The following is a 14,594-nucleotide window of genomic DNA, read 5'->3' on the forward strand; positions in this document are numbered from 1 at the left end:
ACTCACATTGTGAGTGGGATTACGAGTGGCTTACTGAAAGAGCTACAGTATTTAAGATAATATTTAATGCTTGATGGCACTGAATAGAACTTAATCCATGTGAATATATATGTGTTTATATTGCATGTGAACTAGCACACAGACAGAAAAAAAGATAGAGAGTGATATGTGTGAATTACCTTTGGCTTTGTCCATGCACGTGGGCGTTTAGGATTTCTCAAAAAGGGGAATGTAGATTAAACAAGTACAAACTGTTAGAAGAAATGTGCAGAGCACCACTGAGACATCTAGACATGATTGTAGTTTGTTCTGTACTTGTGTTGAATTTTAAGTATGATGGGAAAAAAATGGGACAAATTGGTTTAAATGCAATCAAGATATGTATAAGAAAAGACTGTAGAAAAATAAGTTTATTTTTACACTGTAAAAATGACACAAGTGGAATAGCAAAAAAACAAATCAAGATGTTGGCTTATAGCAGAAGTATCAAAGAGCCTTTTGCCGTCATCAGAAATTCAGCATGTGCTCTGAGTGCAGTTTAGCGCAAAAGCTGTAAACAGAATGAGAGTCAATCTTAGGCTTTTGAAAAGAAGATTTGTATGCTAAACTCTGTCAACCTGACTTGTTAGATCTTTCTGTGGAGCACAGACTAACATGTTAGACTCACTTCTCAATTTGGTTGCATGAACTACATTTGTGAATTACACAAACGTATTATGTGATAACTATCAATAAAGGTACTGTTTAGACTCTTTTGGTAAAAAAGAGAAAAAGAATGCATCTATTTTATTTCCTCTTTAAAACCGTAAGGAACAGGCACACTGAAATATTGTACTACTGTAAGTTCAGCCTAATTTCTGTAACGTGTTGCTGTCATAATTTTGTGGATCTCTTTGATCTTTCAAATACACCAAGCAGCTCTATGAAAACATTAATTAGGTAGCTGTTTAAGCAAAAGTATGATGATTTGAAAGTAATAAGAAAAACATGTGAAAATTATTTTTGGATTTCCCCACAAATATTCATAAAACATTTTAGCTGAGAACCGAAAACAGACAAATGTTTAAACAAGTCCAATTGTTTTGTATTAGACTGTTTATAATTATATGAAGTTCTATAATGATTTAGCGAAAATTTTATATAGGTTTTATTTTCTTTACTATAAAAACAGAGGGAATAAGATTGGACATAAAAGAGGACATGAAATTACTGTACAAACTGTATATTCTATCCCCTAACACTAACTCTGCCCCCAAACCTTCCCATAAAAAAAACTTTCTGCATTTTTACATTAAAAAAAAACATCACTTAGTATGACTTATATGGGGTGATATCAGGTAAAATGGGGCATCAGGTAAAATGGGCCATTTAAGGTTTGGGGGTCCCAGCTCCTCTGGAATTTAGAGCCAATGACTGCAAAGGATTTCAAACTGTTGTCATAACTGTGCTTGACAAGTAACAGGTGATTTGATTAGTTTATGGTTGATATGGTGCGCAGAAAGACTACACCAGAAAGCTGCATGGTAAGTCTGGCATACCAAATCTAACTTAACTATTATAAGGATGATAAATCTATAAAAAAACAAATATGCACATAAAAAAACTATGCATAATATCTGTCTTGATGGCATCAATCAGAAACAATGTTGTTAGTTTGGTATATGAACATATTTTTTGAAAAAGTGATGTTTTTCTTGGCGGCCCAATTTACCCAAACCCACTGAGGTAAAATGGGCCACATGGTTTCAGCTAAAATGGGCCATCATCTGTGTCACACACACACACACACACACACACACACACACACACACACACACACACACACACACACACACACACACACACACACACACACACACACACACACACACACACACACACACACACACACACACCACTGACATCAGTTCACTAATCTATGGTGCTCCAAAATTGACTTTTTTAATTGCACATTTGAATATGTGGGTTTGCACCCAAAATGTTTTTTTTTAATGGCACATATGAATATGTTTGTTCAATGCAGTTTAAATCTTATGTGGCTGTATAAGCAATTGTGTTTTAAAATTAAAATTGAGGATAAATTACTATTTTCCTTTGCAGTTTGACTGGACCATTTTACCTGTGTAAAAATGGTATTTAGGCCTACTGTGTGTGTGTGTGAACTTAAACTTTACATAACTTAAACAATAAACTTAAACTTTATTAATTGTACCTTGATTAATTAGTACAAGAAACAATAAGAAATTGGTGTTGGTCAGTGAGAGACTGCTTACAGGATCTTACAAGTTGAAGTAAATTTTTATATTTTTTTGGCCAGCTTTTAAAATGTGGATATTATAGGACCTACCTATTTCTGTATTTTTATCAAACAGGATAAAGTTTTAGAGTGACACAAACCACCACAAAACTTCACAAACATCATAAAAACCATATTGCTTAGACTTTTTTTTTTTTACCCCATTGTTGTTGCTTTTAGGACATCAAAATGATATCACTTCCTGGAGGATAATATCATAAGCAACTGGCATTTGTCAAGGGGTGAAGGTTTGGCTAGTTAGGCTAGCCCCTGCTGGTGGATACCACAACTACCTGCAAGCCAAGAACTGAGTGAGCAAAAATACAAGCAAACAATTTACATGAGATGAATGCTAATGCTAATGCTAATACATCTTTTCTAAAATAATATATTTTTATATTAAAGGAGCATAACAAAACACTACAAGATTGAAGATAGGCCTATAGAAATTGTTTTTTTGTTTGTTTTGGGGGTAGAGATGGTAGAGATAGAGAACAAAGATGCACTGTTTTAGTAGCCTACTATTTTTAAGCAGTCGGTGCAATCAAGGCTATTCAAACCAAGACATTTCATTGGAGACATATAGGCCTACCATAAATTTTACTGCATAAGGAAATTCATAGGAATGACTCTACTGTCACTGTCAACTAAATCACTAAAAGTTTATCATACTAAAGGAAGAGATGACGTTTGCATATCATTGAAAAAAGCAACGTACGCCAAGCCAATCACGGCCCTGACGTGAACTCACCTGACCCAAAATTGTCTGAGAAATATAAAATATTAAGTTACAAAAAAAAAAAATCATAGTAAACACCAAAAATGGCGCACTTTAAAACAGTTTATTCAGCGAACAGACGTATTAGTACTCCATTGATCTTTCTTTCACAGAACAGCCTTTTCTTTGATTCCCGTCGCGTTACGGGATTCTACTCTAATCTAAGGCTAGTATTAGACTCTAATAATTAGAGAGATTATTACGGACATAGCTACTATTTCCCTTCATACCATATGTGGTAAACAGGGTGCAACTCTCCTGTTGTTTTAAACAGGTCCGACAGACGGACACCCAATTGATTGAGGAGAATCAACATCCAAAGAGACTCTCTCTTCAGCTTAAAATGAGAAAATTTCACGCAGGGTGAGTTAATGCTATGTTATTGAAAAGTTTTCTCTGTCTTTACGATGTTTGCTTTGCCACTTCAGGGATTATTTAGTGCAGAAATGTGCACATTAATTTATGGCTTTTGTCTGCCATTGTTTTTTCTTGGTGACATGAAATCGTGAACATTAATCTAGGCCATGGTGTTTTGTCCGAGTGGGTCAATCTCACTGTAGTGTCAGCCTGCTGCCTCTAGATGGCGTTGTTTAGTCGTCAGACACACAATCATCAGAGATCTATCTCATGGATAAAAACACTCTCTGTTATTAATATGATCATATTCTATTCTGATAAATTGTATTCTGTTATGTATTTGTATTATTAATATTATGAATAATAGTAACAATAACAACTATGTAGATGCTGTGTGAGCCATTGTAGTATTACAATAGTACTAAAATATAGAGTGTTATAATTCATTTCCTTGATACAGTATGCAACAATGAATCTAATTGTGAGCCTTCTAAGGCATTTGAACCGCTTCTTTGAGCATAATGTTAGCTGTTGTAATAATTTAGTGATTTAAATACATTTATAGGGCTGCAGTATGCTGTCACAATGCTATCAAATTTAATTTGCAAATAAGGGAACCAGATCTCTCCAGAGTAACCCATTAAGGTATGAAAAAGTTTTCATCCAATTATGTTTTCCCCCGTGCGTCACAATCATCCGTGATTGTGTTACAACAGAAGACAATACACACTTCATCGGTTTGTCTTTGTCTCTGCATTTTATCTGACAGTTTCATTTCCTTCTGTTCTTTGCAAACATTTCCACGACATTATTTTTCCTTGTTTGTAAGAGAGAACACAAGACTAATGTTGCTCTCTGAGGAAAAGTTCAATATAATTTGTTAATTAAATGGATTAATTTAATTACAGTAGCTCCAAAAACATTCATCAATATAATTGTTTCTCTAGCTCCAATTTAATTAATGTTTAAGTGAAGACAAGTCTGTTTCAAATGTACATAATCCTTCCCTACATGCCCCTCCACTCCTCATCTATTCATTTTCCCTCACTGATCCTCATCGCACAGAAGCCTGTCGGTGTTTGTTTGATTTTCAATGATACAGCGTTGCAGCGTTGCAAACATTTATTACAGCAATTTAATTTAACCTCTCAACAGGATTTTACAAGACGACCAGAGGGATGGTATCAGTGAAAGGCACTCAGTGTTCAGTTATTAATCTCCTGCTGCCGTTTGCCCTTTCATAAAAGGTAAGTATTATCCAAACTCCAAACATACCACTGCCATTCAAGCTGTCTCAAATTTCATCGCAATGTGGACCAGATAGAGTTCAATTCGTCCATGCAGGCCAAAATAATAAAAGATAATTTCGGCTAATCTGCCGAAGGAATGTAGAGCGTTTGATGTGGACAGTGATGGATCTTCAGTTGAAATAATTGCATATTGACTCGGTTGGGACGGTTGGATCAGGTACGCGTCTCTGTTTATTACAGGTGTTGTCCTTGCTAGACAACCCATTCCTTGTTCAAAAAAAGAAAGAGCGAGAGAGATTTCAGAAACTGCGTTTTTGTTGAACACTGGAATGAACAAAATGATATGGGTATTCAAGTGTGTCCAAATTCAAAGGAACAAGATAGTTAAAAAGTTGTAGTCTGGCAGTAATATTCTGGTCTCAGAGATTGTATTAGCAGGGTACCTTTAAGATATATTATTTACGAGGTTTGTGCCTGGAATTTTATGAAATGCGCAAAATGGACTATAAATTGCCCCTTTTATTCCCCATGCAGAACAAAAGGATCAAAAAACATAAAATAAAAAAAGACCACACAAGTTTATGTTTACACTGTTTTTTTCTTTCATGAACACACAATGATACATTTTACATTGTACAAAGCAAATGCAGAACATAACATTTAAGTCAACATGAGAAAACCACCATCTGTTCCATTAAAGTAATCTAAATCTTCATTGAATTCCACTCTGCACATTGATACCCACTTGAGAAAGTTTCATAATTTAATTGTTGAAACAGTGAGCTTTGTTTGTGCGCTTATCACTAACACATTGTTTCAAAACAATGCATTTATGTCTTTGAGCAGTTTGTATGTTTGAAGCAATTAAGGAACGCCACAGCGATGCTTTGCACAAACATACAAAGCTTATCTACGCGGGATAACGAGTTTCACGCTGCTACATGGGTAAATATTTGTAAGCCTCATGGAGGAGGACTTTTTGTAACCAAAAAAGCATCAAATCAAAAGAGAACATCTGTCCAATTGCTGCATCAAACGAATAAGATTATAATGCTGTAATATTCACTGAAGGCTCAGATCATTATGCCTCTATTCAGCTGTGAGATTGGAGGGGAGCAGGAAAAAATACTCTACAGAACAGATGTTATGTGTTGAAATAGCTTACACTGGCCCCAAAAAGTATTCAGACAAATAAGACACTCTTAAATTACAAAGTAATTTTTTATTCAGCCAAATGCCATCTGCAAACAAATGATTTTCTATCTTTCTCAGACATTTTTGCAATTACTTTTAACCAGCTGTCAGATTCCTTCAATTTCACACAGGTGTCCTAGCAGAGGAACCACAGGTGCCCATATATATATATATATATATATATATATATATATATATATATATAGTCTTATTAGTTGAGTATATTAGTCTCAATTTTAAACAGTATGATCTGGTTTCACAGACAGGGCTTAGATTAAGCCAGGTGTAGGCCTTAGTTAAATTAATACATTGATTTAAGTAGCTTTTATAAACATGTCTTATAAAAAAAACATTACTGGTGTGCATCTTGAGAGACAAAACAAAGGCACTGTCATATTTTAAGATATGTTAGTTCAATTTGCTTTCAGTTAAAACAGATCAAACATGCAGTTTAGTCTGGGACTTGGCTTAAGCCTTGTCTGTGAAACTGGGCATAAATCTATTGTTGTATTATGTAAAACCCAACAAACGTTTTAGGGATACACCGATACAGTTAAGTCAATAATTCTCTTCATGTTATGACTGATAAGATGAATGTTATTAAAATTTGAAACAATTGAAAATAGAAGCACTAACGACTAATATTAATCATTTTGCTGCAAGTTAATATTAATCATTAATCATGCTGCAAGTGAATTTAGGCATCACAACATTATAATGTACAGTATGAAAAAAATGTATATTTTGAGATTAGTTGTTTTTTTAAGAAATACTTGAAGTGGTCTTTAGGTGATGCAAAAGTCAGAAAAATGAGAATTCACAATATAATGTTAAAACAATCTAACATCAGCTGACATTGTGCATCCCATTATTTTTGTAATTTTTTTCCTGGAAAAGTTGGTTATTTTTCTTAAAACAGATGCTTCTTGGTTTGGCATTGTAATTCTAAATTCTAATGCAGTGATATTCATTTTTTTAAGTGTCCAAAAACATTTTTTGGGTTTATATACTATATTTATAATTTTTATGATTCTGTTACTCAGAATATTCATGATTTTCTGATTGTTAAACTAAACAACCCTCTTTCACTGCTACTTATTTACATAATGTAGAAGCTCTTCTGGGTTTATTACTTTCGCCTGATTTCACAGACAATTCTCAAGCCTAGTCCCAGACTAAAATGCATGTTTGAGCTGTTTCAACTGAGAGTAACTTCTATTGATACAGCTTAAAATATGTCAGTGCCATTGTTTTGTTGTTATGTCAGTGCCATTGTTTCGTCTCAAGATGCACACCAGTAATATTTGTTTCCCAAGACACGTTTATAAAAGCTACTTAAAGGTCCTAATCGAACTACGCCCTAATCCTGTCTTAATCTAAACCCTGTCTGTGAAACCGGGCCATTATGAATAAAAAAATTACGAGCCTCTTCCGCCACCACATTCCCAGCCATTAGCTGATCTGTCCACACCTCCTCCTGTTTAGTCATTGGCCAGATTCCTTCAGAACAGACCACTAATCACATGACAAAGCTGTCTCTATTAGCCTCTGTCTACCCCTCCCTTCCCTTCACTCGTCTCTGTACGGCTTCAAGTACACGCACAGATTTGCCTATTATTATTCTCTTTATTGTTCTGCTAATGAATTATTTGACCAACAGTATTATTTACTGTCATGTGAAATGTGCTGGTTAAGCCCTGAAACTGATGTGGAATACTATGATAAAGCTAAGCCTCTTCTGGCTCAAGTTAATAAAATCTGAACAAAGGGGCACCTTCACCATTAAAGTCATCAGTGTCTGGTGAAAAACCGACCTGCCAATCAATGCACTGCTCCAAAGGCATCTGGTTAAACATGTTGTGCATTCCTAGTGAAAAAATGGGGAAATTAATTAGGTTTTTTTTGAGAAGTATCGATACAAAGACCTCTTTACTTCTCAGTTTACCCTGGGAAATTGTTTGGAACTGACTGCAATAAGATATATATATATATATATATATATATGACACACTTCTTGAAATCACTGTATGTATTTAGACACTTAAGCCTCACTATTCCTGCAATTATTTCTAATACTTTTTTGATTCAAACGAGTAGGAAATTCATTTGTGTATAGCTTATATATTTAAATAAATAAAACCTTAGCTGGCATAGACAAAAAGATATTAAAGTTAGATAAATATTTCCCCCTCATTTTAAGCATCTCACACGCTATTTAAACACGCAGGTTAGTGTTCCATATAAATAATGCGAGCAGTAATCTATCCAATAGCCATCCAATGAGAAATGATCACAGCAGGTCATACATTAGGTGGCATTGTTTTAATTATTATTCCACCACATAAGAACAAAAGGTCCGGAGTACAAAACTCTCCATGTTTCTTGATCGCTATCCATTTGTTGAGTTTTACCTGGGGGGCATCTTACCTTTCCCTTATTAATTAAGAGCACTTTAGTATCAAACAGTATAGAGGTTTCTTCAGAGGTATTAATTAGAACTTTATTTATGCAGATCCCTAAAAAAATTTGCATAAAATCTATTCCACAGATGGGTTTATGGGAGTAATGAATGTGCAATGCTGGTATAACATCTGGTTCATCATAACAATGCTTGTCCTTTAAAAAAAAAAAAAAAAAAAAAAACGAAGACCCTCATATTAAATAGTGTGTTTCTCTGAATAAAATAGCTGTAGTATGTAGGGTTGGCATGCTGTTAAAAAAACCCCTGTATGATACAGTATATATGATCATCTTTTTTCTGATAACACAACATTAAAGCTATCACCATATTTTTTTTAAATTAAATGCTGTATTATACAGATTAATGATATATAAACAAAGCACTCTGTAAAAACCTTCAGAATATAAAACTGGAAAGTTTGGTGTATGTAAGTGCTACTGAAGTGGATATTTCTGGCTCAGTTTATAATAAAAAATACATTTTCCCTGCCCTAACTTCTATATGCACTTAAGTTGTATAAATTAAAATTAATATATGAACGACAGTATATTTATAGAAGAAACTAGAAAAATAATCCTGTGCAAAAATTGTTGTTCTTTTATCTATTTTTCTTTCACTTGAGTGTTTTGCAACACAGAAATCCACAATGCAAGCAAACTCGCTTCTTCTTTCTTCTTCTTTTGGCTGATGTGCCACTTGGCATGCAGGCCCAAAATGTGGATCGTTTCTGGGCATTCAGCAAGATTTCAAACGGGGGTGGGGGCGCTGTGCTCTCATCCTCCAGCGGCTACAAGGTCACTGGAGTATTGATAAATCACACAGCTGTGATTCCCTCCTGACAGCTCAAACTAACATCAACCTGGATGGGAAAGAACAAAAGACCATCAAGCGGCCCTTTTCTTGACACTTTTATTCAATCACGGTCAGATTGCTTACGACAGCAGCAGCAGCTGTTTTGTCTTCATCTTTCCCCATTTGATAAAGTGTGTCAAGTCATATTTTTGTAAGTATTTCACGTCACCCCTGCTGCGTGAAAGCAGCTCCCGTTTGGCATATGTATTCCACATGAGGGGATCATCAAATGGGTCAGGGTTTAATGACATCCCTCCCAAGGTCATCAGCCATCTAAAAGGGAAGCCGCCACAAAGCTACAAGCTGAGGGTCAAAGATAAGAGCACGCTGGGAGATATCGCAGATAAAAACCAGAAAATTAAACAATGAGGGAACGCAGGAACGCTTTGATTGTGTTGTTCGGTGCGATTGTTATTTTGGGTGCACCAATTCACAGAGTGTCGATGTTAACCTTGTCCTCTCAGGATAGAGGTTACTGATAGGACTAACACATTGTTTGTTTTAGAGCTCCCAGGAATGGGATTTCCATTCCCCTCTTCGGGTCCAGTTATAGATTGCATTTGCAGCAGTTGTTTTGTAAGGGTGATGTGTGATCACAATTACAGATGATTGAATGCTCTCTGATGGGGTGAGTGAGAGGTGAAATGACAGGGGGTCACAGTCTTGTGAGAATATCATTTCAGAGGGACTCCACAGTCCTGTTGGGCAAAGTATTTATATGGGACATTTCTTACCAGTGGGTGGTGCTGAAAGCTATATTGTTTTGGAGAAAGCTCATGTTTGTTCTGGGACTTGTGTTAGAAGAGACAAATGAAAATGGTTAAATTATTATTTTTTTCTTTCTGAATGAATTTAAATGTTTAATTCATGTTTCCAAAGACAAACATTTAATGATGTTTACTATGGCTTCCTAAACTGGAAGCAGCCTTTGAAAATATTGAAAAGTATTTTTGGCTGTTGTGGCTATAGTGTTTTTTTATGTGCCCACACTTCAAGCCCACAAAAACTTGAAGCAATATCTTTGAACACTAGCGATTAATTAAGTTTAAATGGTCAAACATGCAATCTGGAAAGTATGCACCATTTATCAGGTGGGGACAACTTACTCTTGAGTTGGACAGAATCCCACTTTTATACTCGACGTAGAATCGCTCAACTCGCCACAAAAACAGATGCGCTGTCCATATGCTCACCTCCCGAGAAGGACGATTCAAGCATCCGATCTCCTTCAGGTTAAGAGATGAATGGCAATCAGTCATTAATCCCCTGATATCCCCTCTGTTTAAATTCTTAGATTGCTCGCCAATACTTTTATTCTTTTATTCAGTTTTTTAGCATTTCAAAGTCTTGACTGTTTAGAGTGAGACCGTGTGTGCGTTTTTGGATAGAACTATAGACAATCCATTATTTTATATAACACTAATTATACATTTTTAAAAAAAATTATTTAAAAAATCTTTTTTTTTCAAGTCATAGTTAACACAACTTTTGTATTTTGATGTAAAATGTTCTGCAGTTAAAGTAGTTTTAAATTCTATGATTTCAGTTTTAATGCATTGTGCAACCGCAGGTTTCTGGGAGCAAAAATCCCATTGATTTTTTTGTATTTTTCTATAGAGAAATTGTTTCTTCATGATTCTTTACCAAACTTACATGACTGACTGACGATGAGAACTGAGTTTGCAAACGATTCTATATGCTTCTGTATATACTTTTTGAGGAAAAATGTTTTTGAGATTTAACTTTGAGATTTAAGTGTAAATATGGTTTCCCCCTCCTTAAACAAGTATTCTGAATACATGTTGTTGTGTTTTAAGCTTCTCTGGGAATGACAATTAAGGTAAACCACAAACCAGTGGATTAATATTGTAAAGCCATAAAGTATGTTTCCCTCCAACTGAGGTGTTATCAATTCACATGAGGCTTAATTAAAGAATATTTATCCAGTTTAAATCATCATATTCTGAGCACTTTTAAGACTTCAGACTAAGGCCAGTGTTGCTAACTGTAAACTGTATGTCGCTATAGAAATTACACAGAGAATTCTGTTTATTAGTCCTCAAGTATTGTTTTATTATGCCAAGAATAATAACAAAGCAGTGAAATATAACAGTTCTCCTGTATAATTACTGTTCATTTATGTAATTTTACAACCATGACAACCTATGCTATTCAAATTTATACCGTCAAAGACGATGCTTGGAAATTGTCAGAATATTCATTAAGGGACACATTTTCACCAGCTCAATGACATCTTGCATTTCACAGACAATTGTGAGACGTTTCAGATAAATTACTTTTTTTCTAAGAACAAGTCCGCGCTCAGTATTATCAATTCATAATGGTTTTCTTTACAACATTCTGCAGCTATACCTTATCAAAGAATAGCAGCCCTTCTGAGCTGGGGACTCATTTAATGTCGAGAAAGGCCTCCTGAGAACTCTAATATTTCTGTGAGTGCATTGACTGCCTACAACATTACGAGACGATTACAATGACACCATGCAGCCGTGAAAGAAAGATTGTAACATATGGAATTCTCCTTTTCTATGAATGGCTTTTCAAGTGTCACTTGATCTTTTTGTGAGTCATAACTAAAGTTGATAATATTTTTCGTTTATTTTGGGAGGCTTTTTATGCCTCATATATTGATTTAGACTGAACAGGAAATGAATAAGAGAAAAGGTGAGTGGGGTTCGGGTCATAAAAATCAATCCAGACTTGAACCTGGATTCTCAGGTTCACTGTGGTGCTCATGTCTGGAGCTAACTGCTCCTCCACTGCTCTTAGTAGTGCCATGCATGATTTAAACAATCAAGATCATAGAACAATGTTTTACTTGCCATTTTGCTATAGTGACCAATGACAGGAAAAGCTAGCCCTATTATAGATAGAGCTTTATATAAATATGTAGAGCTATATCTATGATATTGGCAGCTTGAAATGGGAGTAATTGGACTCAGACATTCTTGCCAATTCAGCTGAACTCCAGATAATTCAAAAAGGTTCACTAACTTTTCCTCACAGCTAATTTAAATAAAGTGACTTGCTATACTTCAGAGTTTCACAAAAAGTAAACTTGGGTATGCAAATGTTGCAGTTTTGCGTTGATTTTGACTGCTTCCGTGATTATTTTTTACTTTGTGTCAGTGATTCTGATATGACCTGGCTGGGAGACATTGAACAGGAACTCATTGCTTTTATCTGGTACACAGTAAATACACTTCAAAAGCAAAGCAACAATCTCAATGAACTCGAAAGGCAGTTTTTCTAGGGATTCTGGCTTTGGAACATATTAATCGCACCGCAGATCACTCGGACTAACTTTGAGAAACGTTAAAACAAAAAGCGATAAAATGATCACCAACGCTCCCTGGAATGACAAGTATTATCAACAAAAATTAATCAGCCGCATCTTTTCATGAACTCAATTAATAATGTGCAACAACAGGGTCTTTTTTTCTTGGGATGAAAATTAATTAGCAGTGGGAAGGTCACTCCGAGCTGCTGACATCACTCATCAGAATGGTGTGGCAGTTCTAATTATTTGTCTTCCAGGCTTGGGTGATCAAAAATTATTGCAATACCTGAGCAACATTTAGAAAAAGCTGTGTTTTAAACCCGTTTAATTAGACGTAGCTATTTGATTAATGCCATGTAAGCATTCTAGTTAAGCCTCTTATCAGAGTTCTGACAAGTTTGGTGGTCACTGTTCTGTGAAAGACGTTTCATTGACGCTAACCGACTGTTTAGTATCTAATTCACTCATTTTGCAACAATTAAAAAGCTATTTGCTGGGAGAGTACTTGTTGATATCGATAAAGATGTTAGGAAGTTTGACAAACCACCCAATATCACAGAGTTCTGCTATATGCATTACAGGTTTGGCACAAGTGGCCACAAACGCTGAACGTCATCGTTTATTCAGCCAGACCTGCCTCTCTCCGATGGATTTGCTTTCTTATAGTGCAGAGATTCCCAAACAAGTTTTGTCTGCCAAACCCCTTAGACCTATTCATTTGAAGAACCTCCTGAGATTTTAAGGTAATATTTCAACAACTTAAAGGGTTAGTTCGCCCATTTAAGACATGAAGTTGTATGCAATCCTTACCAGCACTATAGTGTATACACACTGACCCACTCTGTTGTCACCCCCCTGGTCCGAGTTCTGACCGCTGGAAGTTTTTGAATGAAGTAATCCCGGCTACTTTCCGGGGCCACAAAACTGTGCGTTTTTACGTGAAAAAAAGATTTGCGTTTCAAAGCTTGATTAATTTAACACAAAAAAAACACGCCGGGCAAAATTCATACCTCAGTTTTAATGCGGCACTATTTTCCTTCCGTTTCTATCAATCCGCGCTGCTGTCAATGTCAACAGTGCGCACGTGACGATTAGCTGTTGATAGCGCGACTCGCCGACAACATGTCCGACTACGAAACTTCAGATGATGAAACTAATTTTAGCACAGTGTCAGACGGATCAGATGAAGACAGTAATTTTAACTCAACGACAAAGGGATATCTTTATGAACCGGAGTATACCGATGCCGAACTTGAGCAGATGGACAAAGAACGGGAAGAGAGAGAGCGAGAGGACAGAGAAGTTGTCCAATCTGATGCTGGGCCCACCACAGCTGTAGCAAGAGGCAGGATGAATGACAAATGGTGTGTTCAATCAAATATTTTTCACAGCAAATTGTAACAATATATATATATATATATATTTTTTTTACACATCTTTTCACGTGTTTTATAATGGAGTCTAAACATCATCTTGTTTACCGTACAGTTTAGACATGGGATCATAAAGTTAGTAAATAGAGCTTAGCTGCTACCCGTGGTACTGGTACAGCAAAACTCTTTAAAATCATGTTTTTTCCTTTTCCTCCTTGGTTGGAGATGTAATCGTCTTCGCTGAAGTGAGCACTACACACACGAAAATCCTTTATTCGAGATAATTTAGCTCCCGCTGAGTAGCCGATGGCAACCAGCCAAAGCTGTCTCATATTCATATTTGATACAGGAAAACGATGAAATTTGAACTTTGATCCCGGCACATCCTTGTTGTCACAGCCTGGGAATTTACAAGTTCGCACCATTGTTAATTTAATATTTTTTACCTTGTTGTCGATCGATTGTGTAAACACTATGGAAGAGCTGATCGTCACGTGCGCACTGTTGACATTGACAGCAGCGCGGATTGACAGAAACGGAAGGAAAATAGTGCCGCATTAAAACTGAGGTATGAATTTTGCCCGGCGTGTTTTTTTTGTGTTAAATTAATCAAGCTTTGAAACGCAAATCTTTTTTCACGTAAAAACGCACAGTTTTGTGGCCCCGGAAAGTAGCCGGGATTACTTCATTCAAAAACTTCCAGCGGTCAGAACTCGGACCAGGGGGGTGACA

General features: G+C 35.9%; 1 long non-coding RNA gene across 1 annotated transcript; it reads left to right on the top strand.

The window, feature by feature from the left end:
• Positions 1 to 2,951: 2,951 nt before the first annotated feature.
• Positions 2,952 to 13,188, top strand: LOC143723340 (uncharacterized). Its single transcript, XR_013197088.1, has 3 exons — positions 2,952 to 3,437; positions 4,587 to 4,678; positions 13,071 to 13,188. It is a non-coding gene; the product is annotated as an uncharacterized LOC143723340 (long non-coding RNA).
• Positions 13,189 to 14,594: the final 1,406 nt, after the last annotated feature.

Source organism: Siphateles boraxobius, unplaced genomic scaffold, assembly GCF_051911475.1.
Source record: "Siphateles boraxobius isolate OS27281-9 unplaced genomic scaffold, OSU_SipBor_1 7, whole genome shotgun sequence".
Taxonomy (NCBI): domain Eukaryota; kingdom Metazoa; phylum Chordata; class Actinopteri; order Cypriniformes; family Leuciscidae; genus Siphateles; species Siphateles boraxobius.